We start from the raw sequence: 21,525 nt of genomic DNA on the forward strand, positions 1-21,525 counted from the left end.
ATGTGATTGCCAATAGGTGAATTTTACAACTACAGTAAGGGGTGGTGGGGAAGTACAAAGAGATTCTTCGAATACCAGTCACAAAACTGAATTTCTGTGTAATTTAGAACAAATTGATTTAACCTAATGGAATTGAAATTTCTATGCTGTAAAATGGGAATTATGATGCCAACTATTAACAGTATTGGGGAAATCAAATGAAATAATATAAGTAACATCTTGTAAGAACATAGATTTTTAATAAGCTCGGTGAGAAATTAACTGTATCTCTATTCTCTATCTATCATCTATAGAAATAGAAAAAAATAGAAAGATAGATGTGGGCTGGGGATAAACAGGATTTCCACTTCCAACATCCATCATGTCCTTAAAAGAGAATGTAGACTAGGCTTTGGTGGGTTTGACAGGAAAGTCAGAATCCAAGTTGCTCATAAATATTTCACAGGAAGGACATAGATGCTGCTTAAAGTTCTTTCTGAATGGTGTTAGGTGACTTGATTCTGAAAAAGCTTTGAGCTTAGAAAAAATGAGCTTTGCGTATTGACAAGAGTCCTCACATGAGAACAGAGTCAAAATTAACAGACTCTGCAACCCAAAGGAGGCTGGCTGAATATTCCCGCTACCTTTGCTCTGATCATGTGACCATCTCACGCTTCTGTCACTTTCATTAAATAAAAATTAATCTTAACGTATTTGGGCAGGAGTGGGGGTGGGTTGGCATGGGTGTCTACTCTGTCAATTTAAAAAATATCCTTTAGTTCTCATCACCTAATCAGTTGATTTCAGCTCCATTTTCTCCCTTTTCTTTCTTTATCACTGCCTAACCTTGTCCCCTAGGAGTTTCAGACCTTGTTATTCATAAATGGCATAACTTCATGCACCCTTTTCCTTTTTACTCAAAAGTTTTCTTTAAAATCAAAGGATTACCTGGCTGATTATAAAATTCTTGCATCACATATTCTTCCTCTCAGTATATTTTAGATACTGATCAAACTGTCTCCTTGCATGAATATTACTGTGAAGATGTCGAATCCATCTTGATATCTCACACTAGTAGGGGGCATGATTTTTTCCCCTCCTACTCCTAGGATTCTTTCTTTGTACCTGAATTTTAACATCCTTACCAGAATATGCTTTGATTTGGAATGGTAGGTATGAATGTTAGGTTTCATTATTTCTTGGAAATCTATGAGCCCCTTCAGTCTACACATTCAACTTGTTTTTATTTCAGAAAAATGTTGAAAAAATTATACTTTAGACTCTTTATATATTTTCATTTGCTTAGTTCTTCTTAAAAATATCAATAATGCATGTTAGATATACCTTTTTAAAGTCTAACATTCCTTCTGTGATCATGTTTACATTCCCCTTTCTCTCTCCCTGCTCCACCTCCCTCCCTCCCTCTCTTTCTTTCTCTCTGAGTCACCCTCATAACTACTTACAAACATCTAACTTTTTCCACCTATAATGGGCATTATTCTCTACACTGGCTTTTCATTTTTTGTCATATTGTGACATTTTGCAACTCAATTCTATATTCTTTGGACATCCTATAAAGTCTCTTTGGAATACTTTTTTCTCATTGTTCAAATTTCACTTATTACTTATAAAGATGATATTATCTATAAATTCTGTGAGAATAATGAGAAGCATTTCTTTCATTCCTTTGTTTTACTGTAACCATCTTTTTATCAGAAATGACCGTTTACTGATTTAAAGAAAAATGTTTTGCGCATAGAGCACATATCATTTCCTTTCTAAGTATGATCCATCTTTGAATTATTTTTGCTGCTTGCCAGAGATGTTGACAACTATGGTAACTGGGACTATCTGGGGCGTGGATTCAGAGGTGTTGACTCCAAACTTTTCCTCAACAAATTGCTTGGGTGACAGAAAAATCTTCTTTGGTATTCAGCGTACATTTGGCAGATGTGAAAACCATTCAGTATTTAAGGATGGGGAAATTTATAGCTGATCACGGGTGACTAGAGTGATGGAATGGCTAAAGGCGTTAGGGGAAGAGGAGGATTGTTCTTCATAGATCAAGAAACTGTCACTGCCTTAGGCTACAGCTCATGTGACCATTTTCGCCCCAGAGCTGCTGACAGTATGAGGGGTAAGCTCTCTGTGTCTGCTATGTTAGAAATGTATTTTGCTATTAAGCAAAAACCAGGAGCCCACTCTACCATTGCTGCTAAATTACTCTCAAAGTTGCTGACATTCACTGCTGCCTAAAATCACCTTTAAAAAAACGGCTTTATAAAATATAGGTTAAATATTATAAAATTCACCCATTTCGCGAGCATTTAATTCAATAAATTTTTGTATATTGTAGAGCTGGTCTGCCTTTCTTTGCCTCCACCCCTGCATGCTCTTCTCCTAGAATGGAGGTTCCATGCCAAGAAGACCATGAGCAAGATGCCTTCTTTTGTCGTTATGGTCCTGCTACTGTCACAGCCCCTAGGTGCTGAAAGAAACTGAAATAGCAAAGTAATATTCTGTTTCTTCTTTCTTCCTTCTAAATTCCATCTAGTGCCTCCAATTGGCAGAAACCAAGAGAAATTCAGAAAGCTAGGTTGTCTGAAATATGTGGCTTGCATGTTTATCCCTCAAAAGTACAGAAGAAAGTGCAGAAAGGAAAGTGTAATATTGAGAGCCCATCATATTGAAAGCTAGAGTATCCAGAGCACCCCTCAACTTATAAAATCATGGATTGCCTCCTCTATTCCTGTCTTAGCCCATTCAGGCTGCTATAACAAATTACCGTAGACTGGGTGACTTATAAACAACAGAAACTTATTTCTCACACTTCCGGTGGCTGGGAAATTCAAGATCAGGTGCCAGCAGGTTTGGTGTCATTCATTCATGAGGGATCTGCCCTTATGACCTGATCACCAACCAAAGGCCCCACCTCCAAATGACATCCCACTGTAAATTAAGTTTTAACATATGAATGGGGGCACTAACATTTAGTCTATGGCAATGCTTTTCCTTCTCTCCTCTATTCAGCTCTCAGTGAAGTAACTTTCAGGCTAGGAAAGAAAGTGTACAGATGGTTTTATTTATTTTTATTATTTATTTGTTTTTTATTTGCCAGGTATCTGCTTTTCTGTCGCAAATATCTGGGTCCCAACAGGATATATTCCACAGTACCCAGAGCCTTCCTATAACTCTTGATGTCTTAACTGTCATTTTGTAGAGATTATGCAGAATAAGATACTTAATTTTTTTTTGGAAATGTACAAATATCTTGGAGACTGAGGAAGTTTGTGAAAATAAATATCATGCACTCTTGTTTAGGTTAATATTTCACATTTTTTGGCTAGTATAATTCTATTTGTATATTGAAGGGTTTTTTTTCTATTATATTAAATCTTGAATTTTCTACTATTCTTTTGTTCTTTTAGGCATTTGACAGGGGTCGAAAAGATGAGATTGAAATAAAATGCTTTTATTCCACTGATTTTTAAGAGAAAATTTGCATTCTCTACTTCCAGCCTGTCTGAAACCAGTTTCTAATTGTCTCTCAGGAGAAACAATACTGTTCTTTCACCCAGTACTTTTTGTTTGTTGTTGTTGTTCCAAAGTTCATATCATGGGTCTGTCACAGAAGCAAAATTATAAATTGCAAGTCATTAAGGTATGGTGAATGCCCATCTGTGTAAGAACATGTCAAAGAAATGTTTACCCAGTTGGAATATCACTGGCCAATCTACTATCTACTACTGTATATAGTATGTGTATTAACATCCTAGCGCTGCTATAGCAAAATACTACAAGTATATGACTTAAAGCAACAGAAATTTATTTTCTCACAGTTCTGGTGGCTAGAAGTCTGGAATTGATGTGTCAGCAGTGCCAGGCTCCCTCTGGAGACTCTTGGGAAGAATCCTTCATTGCATCTCCCTAACTTCTGATGATCATTGGCAAATACTTGGCGTGCCTTGACTCGAAGTTTCATCCCTCCAACCTCTGTCTCCACCATCATATGGCCCTTTACCCTGCGTGTCTACCTCTCTGTGTCTCTTTCTCCTTATAAGGACACTAGTCATTGGACTTAGGGCCCACCTCAATCCAATATGACCTTACCTTAAGTTGGTTAAATCGCAGAGACCCCGTTTCCAAATAAGGTCACATTCACAGGTGCCTGGGTTCGGGACTTCAATATATCTTTTGGGGGGACACAATTCAGCTCACAACAGTACTAGATATTGTTAGTAGCATGGAGCTGGAAGATCTGGTAGATTTTTAGACCAATGGCAGCCAACATATAGTATATTGATATTTATATCAAACTGACTAAAATTACCTTAAAATTTCCAAAAATGAATAAATCTTCAACTTTGAAACTACTCACCTGCTTATTCCATTTTCTATTCAAAATAAATATACAAAGTATGATGTGTGTGTGTGTGTGCACATGCTATATGTATCTACATGGATTTATGTGTAGGACTTTTCAGAATCCTCATTTCTAATTTACAATTGTAAAACTGAATTCTGAAGCTTAGACTAGACAGAAATCAGGGCTTCACGTTGAGGTGGTAAAGTTACACATACATCAATTCTGATAACTAAATTATTCAACCAATTACTTTTTTTTCTTTTTTAAATTGAGATACTATTGACATATAACACTGTGTAATTTTAAGGTGTACAATGTGTTGATTTGATGCATTTATATATTGCAATATGATTACCACCATAGTGTTACCTAATACCTTTAATGTGTCATGTAATTATCACTTCTTTCTTTGTGATGAGAAGAATGAAGATCTAGTCTCTTGGTAAATTTGAAGTTCATAATACAGTATTGGTGACTATAATTACTATGCTCTACATTAGAACTTCAGGATTTATTTATCTACTAGTTTTAAGTTTGTATCCTTAAATAACATCTCCCCAATCCCCCAACCTTCAGCCCCTGGTAATCACCATTCTACTCTCTGTTTTTACAAGTTTATCTTTGTTAGAATCCACAAATAAGTAATATCATACAGCATTTAATCTTCCTCTGTCTGACTTAGCTCATTTAGCATAATAAATCAGGGTCCATCCATGTTGTTGTAAATGGCAGAATTTCATTTTTTTTCATGGCTGAATTATATATATATATTATAATATTAATCATAATATAATATAAATATATATATACATACATATATATTTTACATCTTATTTATTCATCCATTGATGGACACTTAAGTTTTTTCATATCTTGGTTATTCTGAGTAAAGTTGCAATAATGACAGAAGTGCTGATACCTCTTTGATACCTTCTTTTGCTGGGAAAAGAATACCCTCTTCGACAAATGGTGTCTGGAAAACTGGATAACCACATGGAGAAAAATGAAATTGTACCTCTATCTTATACTCCTCATAAAAATTAACTCAAAATGGATTAAACACTTCAACATATGACCTGACTATAAAACGTCTGGAAGAAAACATGTAGGGAAAGCTCCTTAACATTGATCTTGGCAATGATTTTTTGGATTTGACACCAAAAACACAAGCAACAAAAGCAGAAATCAACAAGTGGGACTATATCAAACTAAAAAGCTTCTTCACAGCTAAAGAAACAATCAACAAAATGAAAAGGCTACCTACAGAATGGGAGAACATTTTTTGCAAACCATATACAGAGTAAAGGGTTAATGTCCAGAATATCTAAGGAACTCATACAACTCAATACAAAATACTCCAACTAAAAAATGGGTAGAAGAACTAAGTAGACATTTTCCTAAGAAGACACCCAAGTGGCCAACAGGTACATGAAAAGATGCTCAACATTCAATCTGGAACAATTCTTGAGTGTACAAATCCTTCACCTCCTTGAACAAACCTATTACCAAGTATTTTATTCTTTTTAATGCAATTGTAAATGAGATCGTTTTCTTAATTTCTCTTTCTGATAGGTATTATTAGTGTATAGAAACACAACTGACCTTTGTATATTGATTTTGTATCTTGCAACTTTACTGAAACTGTTTATTAGTTATAACAGTCTTTTGGTGAAGTCTATTATAAATATTATATCATATCATCTGCAAGCAGAGACAATTTAAATTATTATTTTCTGATTTGAATGCTTTTTATTTCTTTTTCTTGACTAATTGCTCTGACCAGGACTGCCAGTACTGTGTTAAATAATAGTGAGAACAGGCATTCTTGTCATGTTCCTGATCTTAGAGCAATAGCTTTCGGCTTTTCATCACTGATTGTGATGTTAGCTGTGGGCTTGTTATATAGGGCCTTTGTTATGTTGAGATAAATTTCTTCTATATCCACTTTGTTAAGAGTTTTTTATTAGGAAAAGATGTTGAATTTGTCAAATGCTTTTTCTGCATCTATTAAGATAATCACAGGATTTTATCCTTTATTTTGTAATGTGGTGAATCACATTGATTAATTTGCAAGTGTTGACCCGTCCTTGCATCCCAGAAGCAAAGCCCACTTGATCATGGTGTATGATCCTTTTAATGTACTGTTGAATTTGATTTACTAATATTTTATTGGGTAATTTTGCATTTATGTTCATCACATATATTGACCTGTAATTTAATTTTTTTGTATATCCTTGTCTGGCTTTGGTATCAGGTAATGATGGCCTTGTAAGATGAATTTCAAAGTGTTCTTTCCTCATCTATGTTTTGGAGAAGTTTGAGAGGGAATGGTATGACTTCTTATAATATCTGGTAGAATTCACCAGTGAAACCATCTGGTCCTATAACCAAAGATAGGAAATCTGAGAGGAATGAAATATTATGATAAAACATCATAGCCTAATTGAAGTTGGGGGACAAAGTCTTGGTTGCTGTGACAGTAAATTACTCTTAGTTTGAGTAAGAGCTTCTCACATACCACTATGTTCTATTTAAACATGACTAGGATTTCGGGTGATCCTATGACCAGAGCTACTCATCATCAACTGGGCATAATCATATCATTAAGCCATAAAGTCACAGCAGAAGTTGACTATATAATGAAAATGATACATTCAGGATTAGGCCAAACAGTTTGAATTTGACTTCCTATCCTCTAACTGTATTTTTTTTTTCTTTTCTGTCATTATCCAAGATAATTTTCTTTCTCATGAGTAGTCCTAAATGGTTTCTTTACAAATCTATCATGGTAGTTTTGATATTAATTTGGGGGATGGAAATAGCAATAATAATAAATGTATGTAGGGCATTCCAGTGACTTCTGGAGAGACATGTTCTCCTGATCTGAAAGGCAACAGGAAAAGGAGAGAGAGGGCACAGCCTCTGAATGTTTTTATGCTTTTGCAGAAATGCGGTTACCATAGAAATTCAATGCAGAGTCATGTTAAGGGGTTAAAATATACAAGCAACCCATCTTAAACATACTACATAAGGAAAAATCTGAATTTTGTTATATCTAGTGTAACACATTTAAATTAACATTACTATCAAACACTCAGTAATTTGGCATTGTAAATCTCTTAAAAACAAAATTATCATCAACTTCAAACAAATAAGTCTCTCACAGCTTAAAAACAAACAAACAAACAAAAAATGGGGCCTCACGTTAAGATTCAATGTGACTTTTTTCAATTTTGAAAAACTTATGAGTTTAATAGGAGTTAAGAAGAGGAAGGACAGGGGAGAGATTGCTAAAGGATTTCTTCCTGGGGTGATGCAAATATTCCAAAATGAGATAGTGGCGATGCTTGCAGAACTCTGTGAATATACCAAACAATGAACACTTAAGCACTAATGCTAAACATTGCACACTTTAAAGTGGTAAAATGTATGGTAAGTAAACTATATTTCCATAAAGCTGTTACTTTGAGAAAAAACAACTTATAATAGGCAGTCTCTTCCTGGGTGCTGGCATTGTATATAAAGATCGTATATTACCTAGTTCCTGAAATGTGACCACTTTTCTCTCTAATCAAACTCAGGAGTATATTTTTTCTCTTTGAGTAAAATTAAAACAAAATTTTAAAAAGTAAATGATTCAAAACACAATTTAATTTATACCAGAACATGAATTTTATTAATTTGTAATTAATTTAAAAAACTGATTAAGACTGTAACTCTTAAATTTTTACCTATATTTACTTATTCTGTTTCCTTATCCATAAAATGGGGGCATTTATCATATAATAAAAAAAATGGAAAGCAATTAGAACTTTTCCTAGTGCCTAGAAGGTGCTTTGTAAATATTTATTATTATTAATAAGTAATGCACAGGCCATATTCACTTCTCCAATAGAATATTTTTATACTTTACCAAATAAATGTCTTATTTTCCAGTAAGTATTATTTTTTCCTCAATTTTTTTCACAAGCTGTCCACTCGAGAACACAAGAATTTTAAACACCAATCTTCAGCTCAATTAGTTTATAAAGTAGGTGTGAAGTCACAAAACTTCAAGATATTGTTTATTTTTTTCAGAAGTCACAGGTGTTTTCAAGAATTAGGAGGTTCCCATCACATATGAAAACAAAGTAACATTGTTAAAAGAATACCATTCAACTGGCATAAACATTGAAACATTCTTCAGTTTTATAATTTAGTGAATTCTAAGCTCCTATTTACCATTTCCACACCTAAAATCTTGATATTAATCCAATTCCTCATGCTCAGTTCAGTAATGATTATGCATTCTCATTATGAAATTTGGAACTTACCCAGTTGCACCTGTGAGTGGATGGATGCAGCAACCCCAGCCAGACAGAGGGGTGATTACCAAGGTCTCAGTCCCTTTAGAAATTTAAGTTTGGGCCACAACAGGGCCAGATTCATGGGCATTTGACCTGGGCAGTCCCACAGGTCAAATGAAGGGCCCCATACTTAAAAGAACCTCTGCTTGGTCTATTGCTCTGCTGTCACTGTTTTGAAATTCTTAGTAATTTTTGAACAAGGAGTCCTACATTTCATTTTGCACTGAACACAGAAAATTATATAGCTAATCCTGGGTCATAAAGCCAGGTAAGCTACCAAATCCTGTGGTAATAATTAAGGGTAGGAGGAAGTTAGTATAGGTGTTTGAGGAGGGAGAGGATGAGTATTAATGGTACCCTGAACCTACCTGCAGCAATGGTGTCTGTACCTCTTCTCACTAACCTCTCATAAGTTTCTCCTCAGAAACACGGACAAGAACTACGGAGGAGGGACTTCCCTGGTGGCACAGTGGTTAAGAATCTGCCAGCCAATGCAGGGTAAACGGGTTTGAGCCCTGGTCCGGAAAGATCCCACGTGCCGCGGAGCAACTAAGCCCGTGTGCCACAACTACTGAGCCTGCACTCTAGAGCCCGTGAGCGACAGCTACTGAGCCCTCATGCCTCAACTACTGAAGTCCGTGTGCCTAGAGTCTGTGCTCCACAACAAGAGAAGCCACTGCAATGAGAAGCCCGCTCATCACAATGAAGAGCAGCCCCCACTCGCCGCATCTAGAGAAAGCCTGCACACAGCAAAAAAGACTGGACACGGCCAAAAATTTAAAAAAAATTAAAAAAATGATTCTGGTTCAAAAGAAAAATGCATATACAAAGCTTAAAAAGAAAATGATGAAGGAGCTGTTTTCCAAACCTCATGCACAGAGAAGAGAATCTGTATGAAGCAAGGGATGGATGGGAGGTGTCTTGCTTACATCTCTATTCAAGGAAGACTTCTGCAGGAAGGATAGCTGGTTGACAGCCTCCAGCTGCCCCAAGATTGGCCAATGTGTTCTTGCCAGACTGCTTCCCCAGTGACTAAGCACTATGACGTACTAGAATCACTATATTCCTGCCCACGCCTAGATTCCTAGAATCCCTGTAATGGTAGACTTTGCTTAGGGAGTCTGATTACCTAGTCAGTTAGCTAGCATCCTCTCTCTCTCTCTTTCAAATATATATATAATCGCTATTGGGATCATGGGTAAATTTTTGTTTCTTTCACCCTGCTTTGCTTATGTGTATATTTTTTTTCTGCAAATACATGTGCTACTTCAAGGACTTATAATATTGTTGGAAATCATCAAGAATAACACATTTTGTGATCTGTTTGAAAGGAATAAATGATTTCACCCACCTACATTTACTGACTACTCATGAAATGTAAAGCTTCACCTTACTTTACCCTATCATCAGAAAAATGATTCCAGTTTTGGTACAAAAGGATACTTCCAAGTATCCTTTCTGCAAGATTGTAGAAAAGCAGCCTCATGTATATTACATGATAGCTTTTACATGAATTACTGCTGCTGCAAATCAATGGGCAATGTATGTGGACAAATACTCAATGTTTTAATGTTTTTTTAAGTATAGGTTGCACTTTTGCATTTCATGGTGCCTTTTAGAATTAACTATATCTTTTTTATTTTTTCTTTAATGTCACAAACTATGTTTTGAAATATTCAAACACATGAGAAAAAGGCTTATTGAAGTAAATATTCTGCAATTAGTATTTCTCATGCCACTTATACCATGATTACATGAAATGTAAAATCACTGCTTTTGAGTATTAGGAAAAAAATAGAAGGAATCATAATTATAGGCAAGTTTTATTAGGAAATGTTTAGGTTAACTCTGAAATTCAAGTATAAATAAGATTTTTTTAAATCTCAGTTTATAGTTATCACAAGTATGTGTGATAAGTTAAGTTTTGCTAACCAGTAAATTGGGGTGGTCCTTGAATCTTCCTTTGGCAGTTCCTCCCCTTCATTTCAAATCAATCAGAAAGTCTTACAGACTCTACGTCCTAAACCTATCTTGAAGCCCTCTCCTCCACCCTATTTCTGCTGGCATTGGGCTCATGCTCATTTTTTCTTCATTTGAGTGCTCACATTCTGGCCTCCCTTCTGACTCTCCACATTGTTGCCAGTGTGATTGTTCTGAAATGGAAATATGGTCATTCCTCTGCAATTCACATCTGTCATTGAGTTCCCAGAGCCTAGCTTGAAGTCAAATAATTGTTGGCAATATATTTGAGAACTTTTTTGATCTTACTCCTGCTTGCTTCTCAGACTCATCCCTGTCTGCCTACAAGACCTCTCTGCTCTGGCTCTGAATTCCCTGTCATCATTCAAAAGTTCCATGAGTTTTCACAGCCCTGCAAGTTGCATCTTCCGTTGCCACTGCCTGGAATATATTCCCCTCAGCCCAATCCTGAAAAATATAACTCATTTCTCTTTTTTCACCTATATTTTTTCTTAAGTTCATGATTAACATTGCCATTTTACAAAACCTCAATGCAAAGAATTTAATTTGCACACCATAAAATAATTTAATATTTCTGTATAAAATATTCTTTTATTTCCCATTTCAGAATAACTAAACCATAATATCACATGACAGTTTTTCTCAGCTATTTCACTGATTTTCCCCCAGCAGATAAACAACTTACCTTGAGTTAAACACTTTCTCCTCTGCCCTTTGCTGCATGCCGAATAAAGCTCTAATAAACATCTTCAGGTATTGCATGTGGCAAACATTCTAACATGTCCAGGAAATTCTTAAAGCCAGAGACTCTCTTTGCTCGTTTCCATTCCCTAAATGTCTTGGATACTTGCTACATGGCAAGTACTCATGTAATATTTGTTTAGAGAATGAAAGATAGCAAATAATTGAGAATAAAACTTGATTTTTTAGTGTTATTTTGAAATTTTTTATCAAAATGACAGAACATAGCTATTCAGTTATACATTTATCCTTGGTCATGTTCTTGCTTAAATAGTGTAACTATTAACATACAGTTCACTCCAACAGCATTTTTATTTTCCTACGTATTAGGTATTTTGTTGTTTGCTTGGGAAACTCAGATAAATACAACGCTGACTCTCTATTCAATGTTTTCTTATTATAAGTGAGTGATGAAATAATAGTTGGTACTATTCACTGTACTCTGTGCCACCTACTATTTAATCACCTAATAAGATACTTCGAGGTGAAATTTAATCATCAGCAGTCTTATTTTGTGTACGTGTGTAAAATAATTTAAATGCATTCAAAATATGCATTGTGTTGTGGCAATGTAGGTAAATTTATGTATAAAAATCATTGGATATAATGGTTATTCAATTAATATTTTGGATTGATTGAATATATCACTAACATGAATGAGTAATTCATATTACTATAATCCTTTCATTTCAGTTGAGCTCTCTATATTTTTTTCTTTTCTGAAGAGAATGGCACTTCAGTATAATCACAAAAAGAGTGAATAGATGGGATTGCATAGTCTCAATCAACCTACTTTTTACATGCAAAAAATTTAAAAACATAATTATAAATTTCCTATATTTCACAGTAAACATTATTGTTCAAATCTTAGAGTTACAACAATATAAAATGTTAGTAAAATCAATGTTTTGTTGAAATTATAGTAATTCATGTAAGATTTTTTAGAAACTGACACTAGTGAAAACTCTGAAGTAGTGTAGTTTTTTGGCATTCATTTTTCAAACTTCCAATTGGAAGCTCAATCACAAAGGACCATCCACAGAGCCACACACTATCTACCCTGATTGCATCTCATGATCCTTACTTCCCTGCCTCCACTAAAACACTGAGTTCTTAGTAGTAATTTTTCAGGGTTTTGATCTCTGATCTGTGCCTTATAATTTGATGAAAGTAATTTTTGAAAGGTTAATATGTCAAGACATTTTTTGCAAATGTTCTAAACAGGTTCTCTTGTATTACTATGATTATTAGTTTCATAATGTTGCCATAACAAATTGCCACAAATTCAGAGACTTAACACAGGCATTATCTCACAGTGCCTTCACAGTCTGAAGTCTAGCTTCCTTGGGTCTCAGAAGGCTAAAATCAAGGTGTCTACATGGCTGTGTTCCTTTCTTGATGCTTTAAGGCAGAATCCACATCCTGGCTTGTGTGAGTGATTGGCAGGATTCACTTCCTTGTGGTTGTAGGGCTAAGGTCCCTGTTTTCTTGCTGGTATTGCCGGTTGGCTAGACATCAGGGATCTTTCTCAGCTTCTAGAGGCTGCTAGCCTTCCTTGGCTCCTGGCCCCATTCCTCCATCTTCAAACCAACAAGAGTGGGTCAAGTCCCTTTCATGCCTCAAGTCACTCAAGCTTCATCTCTTTGACTGATGATTCTGTCTTCCTCTTTAGCTTTTAAGGGCTCATATGATTACATTAGGTCCACTCAGGTAATCCAGGATAACCTTCCTAATAGAAAGCAACTGATTAGTAACCTTAATTCCACGTGAAAGACTCTTCTCAGCAGTATCTGTATCAGTGCTTTACTGAACAGCTAGGAAACAAAAAATCTTGGGGAGATATTTTTACAGTTCTGTCAACCACTTCATGTAATGATTTTTTTTTTCCTTCTGGAAAGCATATTGAATAAGTTAACTAAGTAAATATTGAGCATTTTTTTAGCACTTTATCCTATGATGGTTTTCTTTTTCAAAGAAAGAGTACAAACAAGGGAGAAAAACATAAAAGAACATTCTTCATTCTAAGTCTCTCTCTCTCTCTCTCTCTCTCATTCTCTCTCATCCTCCTCTTCTCTCTTAGTTGTTTTGTTGCTGTTATAAGTTTTTCTTAAACATGCAGCTTCTGACCAATGCCATTGAAGGCCCAGGTACATTCTATCTTCCTGCTTCGCCATTTTTAGCATGTGGATTCCATTCTCCCATTCATAGTATGGTTGATAATCTTCTAACAACCTGCCATTATTCCAAGCATAAAGAAGAAGAAAGGGTGGAAAAAACATAAAGTGCCTAAGGGCAAAAACATAACTGCCTGCCTATGGAGCCTCACCATTCTTCAAAACATTCCCAAAAGCTCAACTCAGTGACTTGTTTCCATCTAATTGTTGGAACCATGCTACATTGCTTTCCTTAGATGAAAGAAGACTAGGAAAACAGTGGGGCTGAATAGACTGGGTTGATGAACACCATTGTATCTGACACACTATCATCAGACAGAAGATAGCATGGTTTATATTTGAATATTTCTTGTCTAACATTGAACAGAGAAAATAAGGAAATTTGTGCTCATCTGACTGAACTGTGCCTTGGTGTCCTGAAATTAATTTTATGTGGATTGAAGAAATCAATAATCACTAAATTTCAGAATGGAATTTCAATTTTCATTTAGTAAATCCTAAACCATATGTAATATTTGTTTAAATTGTTAATCTTTCTCAAAAACTATTGAAGTTTTTAATGTTAACTTTATGGGATTAAGCCAAAGATATCAAGAGTGTTAGAAATTCCATGCCCTATATATTGTGAAGTGTGGAATGGTATGAATATATGATCTTTTGTCTTATCACAAATTATAATAAATAAGCTTTTAACTTGACTATCTGTTAAGTTCTGTAGCTTTTCTAAAATTAGGATTAAGTTAAATTTGAGCTAATATATTCTAATCCATGTAAAATTTACATATCTGGCTTTGTGACTTTTTGTGACTATCCTTCAAATCAGCATTTCTATAGCAGAGCCTATCTACCAGAAACAACAAAATTTAAGGCATGTTATTTTGTACTTTCAGTGATCTTAGTCCTTGCACTTAAAAAAACTCCATATCAATATACGTTAATGGGAAGACTTTGTAATGTAACAAAATAATCAACAATGTTTTTTTACTTCACTGTTCTCTTGTCTGGGTGGCATAGTGTAGATGATGGGTAATAAAAAAAAAATGAGATTCAAAGCAATTATTTTCCAAACTGCTGGCATTGAAAAAATTGTAGTCATTTGGAAACATTTAGGGCTCTGAGCCAAATGAACTTACTATTATATAAAATGCAAGAGTCAAAATACATAACAGTAATCCCTGAATGTCAAGGGCAAATCACTTAGCTATAATAATTTTAAGTCCTTGAGCATTTATTATAAAGCATACTGACAATGTGAATATACACCTGGCTATATATCTCCCAATAACACATTGATTTTCAGCTATTTCAATAATGGAATAGATCTCAGCATAGGACTGTTCTATGATAGAAGCAATCATTCTAAGTAAGGTATGTATTTAAGGTTATGTCAAGTTGTGAGAAACTTACTAAGTACTTCTGTTTAAAAAGTTCCCTGTTTAATATGTTAAAACTTTGTTTACAATATTCCAAGGGTATTTTATTCCAAAGGTCTTTCATCATAAAATATTTTCAGTGTAACATTTACTATTATGTGACAATTCAAGCAGGTAATAAATACATACTTAAGAATTTACAGTTTGTCAGAGTCAGATGTGAAGTTGTCTTTCTTAGAAAGTGACATCTAAGAGAAGACTAATGTTCCAAATAATACAATAGTACTGCTATATACAGAAAAAAACACGTTCTTAAAACAACACAAAACAAAACAGAATTGGTAGGATGCTAGAAGAGCAGACACTTGAAGAAGGATGATTGCAGGCTGGCAATGCCATGTGAAACAACACTGCACTGAAGAAACTGGAGGAGTCTGCATGCCCTGAAGGACTCTTTCATGAACCCCATTGGCCTCTCACAGCAAAGGGTCTGAAAAATCTACTAAGAAGTGCCTATGGTGATACAGACTGGAGAGGGGAACACAGTCATGTGGGTGGGACAAGTATATGCATCCTGATGCTTCCTCCTTATTTCCACCACAAGACAAAAGCTTTAATCAGAAAGAACAGTGACACTACTGGCCTTAGGGTATATTAAGGCCAGTTTTAACGAGCTTATATGATAGGTGAAACAATCATTTGAGGGTACAACCTGATTAATTAAAGGTATATTCATTAAAAATATAACAATGTATATTTTAAATTAGCAGGAAATTACTACAAACTTTATAAGAGATGTATAAGTAATAAGTCAATAGTGGAGGTAAAATGATATACTATATAATGTTTATTTAATGCAAAAGAAGGCAAAGCAAGAGTATATAATAAATTAAATAAATACAAAACAGCTAGCAATTTAGTAAAGTTTTTATCCAACGATATCCATAATCACGTTACTTATGAATGGCTTAAATATAACTTTCTTAAGAATGCAATTGTCAGATTGGATCAGACAGCAAGATCCAATTCTACTGTGTCTATTAGAAATGCAGTTAATATATACTGATAAAGATAAGTTAAAAGTAAAAAGATGGAGAAAGATATGCCATGAAAATATCCCCCAAAACCTTGAATAGCTATGTTAATATCAGAAAAAGCCAGCTTCGGAACAAGGAATACTATCCAGAATAAAATGGGACAGTATATCATCATTAAGGGTCAATTCTCCAATAAGACATAATGACCATAAATATATATATATATTACTGATAACAGAGCATCAAAATAAATGAGACAAAAATGGAAGTTAGTAAAACAAGTTGGCAGTTCTAAAATTATAATTGAGACATCAAAAATCCTTTCCCAGTAATTGATAGAACAAATAGGCAGAAAGACAGTAAGAGTATAGAAGATTTGAACACTATCAACCAAATAGTCCTAATTGACATTTATAGAATTCACCCAACAGTAGAATACACATTATTTTCAAAGACATATGAATATTCAACAAGATAGACCATATAATAAGCCAATAAAAATATCTCAAACAATTTAAAAGAGTAGAAATCATAGCTACATTTTAATAGCATAATAGAATTTAGCTATAAGTCAAACAGGAATAAATCTAAAAAATTCTCAAATCTTTAGATATTAAACATCCCATTTCTAAATAACCCAGGGTTAAAGGGGAAGTCTAAAACCAATGAAAAAATAGTCTGTATGAAATACAGATAAAAATACAACACATCAAAATATGAGGGATACAGCTATAGCAGTGCTTTCAGGGTCATTTATAGTATTGAATACTTATATTAGGAAATAAGAAATGACTCAGATCAATAATTTAATTTTTCATCTTAAGAAATTTTTTGTGTGTGTGTCTGTGTTACGTGGGCCTCTCACTGTTGTGGCCTCTCGCGTTGCGGAGCACAGGCTCTGGACGCGCAGGCTCAGTGGCCATGGCTCACGGGCCCAGCCGCTCCACGGCATGTGGGATCTTCCCGGACCGGGGCACGAACCCGTGTCCCCTGCATCGGCAGGCAGACTCTCAACCACTGCGCCACCAGGGAAGCCCCATCTTAAGAAATTTTTAAAGAAAAATAGAGAAAACTAAACCCAAAGCAAGTAGAAAGAAGTAATAAAGAATGGAGAAGAAATTAATGAAATTGAAAATAGAAAAATTAAAAAAAATCAATGCAAATAAAAGCATATTCTTTGAAAAGTTCAATAAAATCGACAAACTTCTAGTTACAGTGACCAAGAAAAAAGGGAGAAGAGCTTCCTATAAGAATGAAAAATTTCAATATCAAGAATGGAAAATAAAGGGACATTGTTACTGGCAACATCGGCTCTAAGAGGAGTCCGGTAGATAGCCTGTGACCTCAGTGTTATCACAGAGTTGGATTTCAGAGTGGTGGATTTGGAGCCCTTAGTCAAGTTCATTCCTGGTATTTGGAAGTAAGTGAAGAAAATTCTCAGTCACAACTGTGAAAACGTCGTTATAAAAATAAAAGGAATATGGGTTGTTCTAGATGACCAGAAAATTCAATATGTGATCTTTTATTAGATCTTGGATCAGAACTAAGAAATAAAAACAACTAGAAAAATATTCAGTGGCATATTTGGAGAAAATTGTTATATTGAACACGTGACATAAATATTAAAGAACATTTTGTATATCAGGCTTAAATTTTCTGGATGTGATAATTACATTACAATTAGATAAAATATCTCAAAAAAAATGAAATACAAGCTAAAATATTTGTGTGAAGTATCAGAAACTTAGTTTTAAATAATTGATAAATATGTAATCAAAATGTGTATTGTTGTGAGTGTATGTTTAGGTAGACCGAGGGTGAGAGATAAAGGATATATAGCAAATAATGAAACCTGGAAACTCTAGGTAAGGGATATAGGAATGCAAACTTCTAATTTTTGAAGGTCACATATTTTTATACTAAAATTTGGGTTAAAAATAACAACGGTTTACAGTACATTCTTATGGTTAGCAGTTTATAAAAAGCCAACCCACTTCACAGTTCTTATAATTATTTTTTGCTGTCATACTGCTCAAGTGCCTTAGCCATTATAAATCTGAACTCTTCACCTTCCACCTATATCTCATCCAAATGACACATAAAATCTTTAGTGATTGTGCTGTTACATGGTGTTCTTATTGCTTTCAGTTGAGGGTAAAATTCAGTTCCGAAATTCCACCTTGAAGATTAGCATTCTAAGTACACACTGGTAGCTTAGTCTTCCCAGAAAGCTGAGCCTGAGGCAGAGGAGTTATGTTCATTTCTAGGGAGCAGAAGTGAAAGACAAAGTGGCAAGGAGGAAGCGAGAGATGATACAAGTATAGATTATTGAACTGCCTACCACTAAGTAAGACAAATTGCAGAGTACCATGATTACTCTCAAAAATCCATACTAGCTTCATTTTGGGTCCTTCTATTGGAAGGGATAAATAGGACTGAATTTACCCACAAATTACTGAATCCTACTGTTCAAAGTTTATCCCTTGGGACATTAACTCCCACATACTTTCAGGTTGTGCAAAGGAATGTGCCAAAAGAGGTCCTGTAACGGCTCAAAGAAGTCGTCAGACAGGGAGTAAGAGGGGCACAGTATGGGCGTTTTGCAAAGCACTGTCAGCTTGTGCGTGCGTGAAGATTTTTATGGTTCAGCCACAGCTTATGGTCACCCTGGGAACATAGACAGTGAGATGGAGAAGATCGGAAGGATGGAGTGTGCATGTGTGTGTGTGGTGGTGTGGGTCGCGGAGGGAGGGGCTGTGGGTGGTGGAGGCTGGACTTATGGAGTCCTTTGTAACATAGAATAGCAGAAGGGGTGACTTGTCATTTCCAAGATTAGGCTGTAAAAAGACTGGCTTCCATCTTGGCTGCTTTCTCTCATGCTTTCTTGGATTTGATCACCATGTTAGGCCACCTTGTCGAGCAGCCCTGTAGGAGGCTCATGTGTCGAGGGACAGAGACTTGCCAACAACCACATGAATGGACTTGTAACTGGATTTATCCCTCCTCACTTTGAGTCTATAGGTGTGACCAGAGCCCCAGGTGGCCTATGGACTATAATTTCAGTATTGATGTTAGACAAAGGCACTTAACTAAGTCACACTCTGATCCCTGACTCCCAAAAACTGTTAGAAAATACATTTTTATTGTTAGAAACCATTAAAATTAGGTAATTTCTTACACAGCAGTAGATAATACACTCTCCTATCTCATTCCCCTTTGTGGTCTCTGCCTCAGTCACCAGGCCTTAGGCTCTCCACTGTGCCCTGTTTTCCCTCATGCCTGGAGCTTTCAAATAGTGCCACCCATGTAAAACAATATTCCGTAACACTTCTCGTTAACTGCAGCATTTCTCTAAAATCTGAACTGCTAATCACATGCCCCGTGGCATACATTAAAAGCTTTCTGTATTTTCTTGGGCTTCCCTGGTGGCGCAGTGGTTAAGAGTCTGCCTGCCAATACAGGGGACACGGGTTTGAGCCCTGGTTCGGGAAGATCCCACATGCGGAGCAAATAAACCTGTGGACCACAACTACTGAGCCTGCGTTCTAGAGCCCGCAAGCCACAACTACTGAAGCCCGTGTTCCTAGAGCCTGTGCTCCACAACAAGAGAAGCCACTGCAATGAGAAGCCCTCGCACCGCAACAAAGAGTAGTCCCCGCTCGCCACAACTACAGAAAGCCTGCGTGCAACTAGAGAAAGCCTGTGTGCAGCAACGAATAGCCAATGCAGCCAAAAATAAATAAATAAAATAATAAATTTATTGAAAAAAAATCTTTCTGTATTTTCTTAATGGAACCTATCCAATTTGGAATTATATTTCTGTATGATTATTTGGCAAATGCCTGAGATTACCAGTAAATTGTAAGTTTAATGAAGCAAGGTTTTGCTTTTTGTTTTTTTCACTCCAACACTCAATGCAGTGCTTGACACAGCTCTTGATTAATATACATTTTTTCAATTATCATATGATTATATGAGAGGCATAAGTGGTATAAAATTTTAACAATTTACAGATACATTACCTAGAAAATTTTAGTAATGTAACAAAAAATTAAAATAAGCAATGTGTTAAATTGGTGATCTAATCATATACCAAAATTACTTCTCCTAATAAAAATTGATAAGAAACATCATAGAAAGAAAAAAAAAACTCTGTTGCAATAGAACAAAAATTTACATATTTAGAAATAACTCATTCAATACATTTTAGAAATTCAATAGATAAAATAGTGAAGCATTATGGAGAGTCTTCAAAAAAGATATGACTAATGGAAGTAAATACCTTGTTCTTGTATGGGAAGAATCAACATCAGAAAGGTGTCTTTCTATTAGTCATGTGATACATTAACATGGTACATAGTAATTATATAAATATATGTTGTTTTCAACTTGCACTATTAAAATTATGATTTTAAATAGAAGTGTCTAGCAGGGAGGATTATGGGAGAAGTCTCTGCTGTCAGAGAGTGCTGATGCTTGCTACTTACAGGACATAGACAAATAGCTTCTCTTTTCTTAGACTAAATTCTTTATCAGAAGTATAAACTTAATTTGTAGGAACTCAGGTTTTTATAAGGATTAGTGGAAACCATTAAAAGAAAGTTCATAGCAGACTGACACCTATAAAGCTATTAATTTGTTTGCTCTTGTAATTGTTATTATTACTATTACTCTCATAGTTAGCATTGCTGCAGCATTATCAAATCTGATTAACTATTTCTGTTGAGCTCTTTTATTGAGTGGTAAAATGAGTACATACTCTCTTGGAACAGTGTCTCTCATTAGAATTACCTGGGGATTCTTGTTAGGAATTTAGTTTCTTGTGAATCTCATTAGGATATTTGGAAATGAGGACCAGGAATGCACACTTTAAAAAGGATCCGAGGGCTTCCCTGGTGGCGCAGTGGTTGAGAGCCCGCCTGCCAATGCAGGGGACACAGGTTCGTGCCCCGGTCCGGGAAGATCCCACATGCCGCGGAGCGGCTGGGCCCGTGAGCCATGGCCGCTGAGCCTGCACGTCCAGAGCCTGTGCTCCACAACGGGAGAGGCCACAACAGTGAGAGGCCCGTGTACCGCAAAAAAAGAACAAAAACAAAAAAAGAAACTGAGGTGATTTTCCACCCACACTCAAGTTATGATTTGTAAAACTCACTGTATTACCTTTTGAATTAAAGTTACATTCTCTGTGGAATTTCTATTCTACACCCAATCTAAATCTAGGATATGTCTATTTCTAATTATTTCAAACCAATTAACTTTCCTTATTTACTAATAAAATTCACATTTACTTTATTAGTGTATTTTTTTCTTGCTTAATTTTTAAAAACACTTTTAATGTGGATGTATTAATCATACCTTTCATTTTAATTAATGATAAACTGGATTCCAGAAAACTGTATGTAATTTTATTAAAATTAATCATAATGAAGTTAAAATAATCACATTTAAGAATGTGCATTTCCTTCTAATAGGGATTAGATTTCAACTGCTGTTTATATGTCCATGTATAACTCATAGAACCGTACTCTG

The 21,525-nt window shown here is 35.3% G+C and overlaps 1 protein-coding gene and 1 long non-coding RNA gene across 2 annotated transcripts in view; both read left to right on the plus strand.

Moving 5' to 3' along the window:
- The window catches only part of LOC149743962 (uncharacterized), a 119,443-nt gene that overhangs the window by 23,394 nt on the left and 74,524 nt on the right, over window positions 1-21,525 (plus strand). The window lies entirely within an intron of this gene.
- Window positions 241-14,284, plus strand: LOC149743963 (uncharacterized). Its single transcript, XR_016391632.1, has 2 exons — window positions 241-2,490; window positions 3,819-14,284. It is a non-coding gene; the product is annotated as an uncharacterized LOC149743963 (long non-coding RNA).

This window comes from Delphinapterus leucas, unplaced genomic scaffold (assembly GCF_059928025.1).
Source record: "Delphinapterus leucas isolate spDelLeu-1000000601 "Yukka" unplaced genomic scaffold, BTC_Dleu_Yukka2 spDelLeu_asBTCV2_sq40, whole genome shotgun sequence".
NCBI lineage: Eukaryota > Metazoa > Chordata > Mammalia > Artiodactyla > Monodontidae > Delphinapterus > Delphinapterus leucas.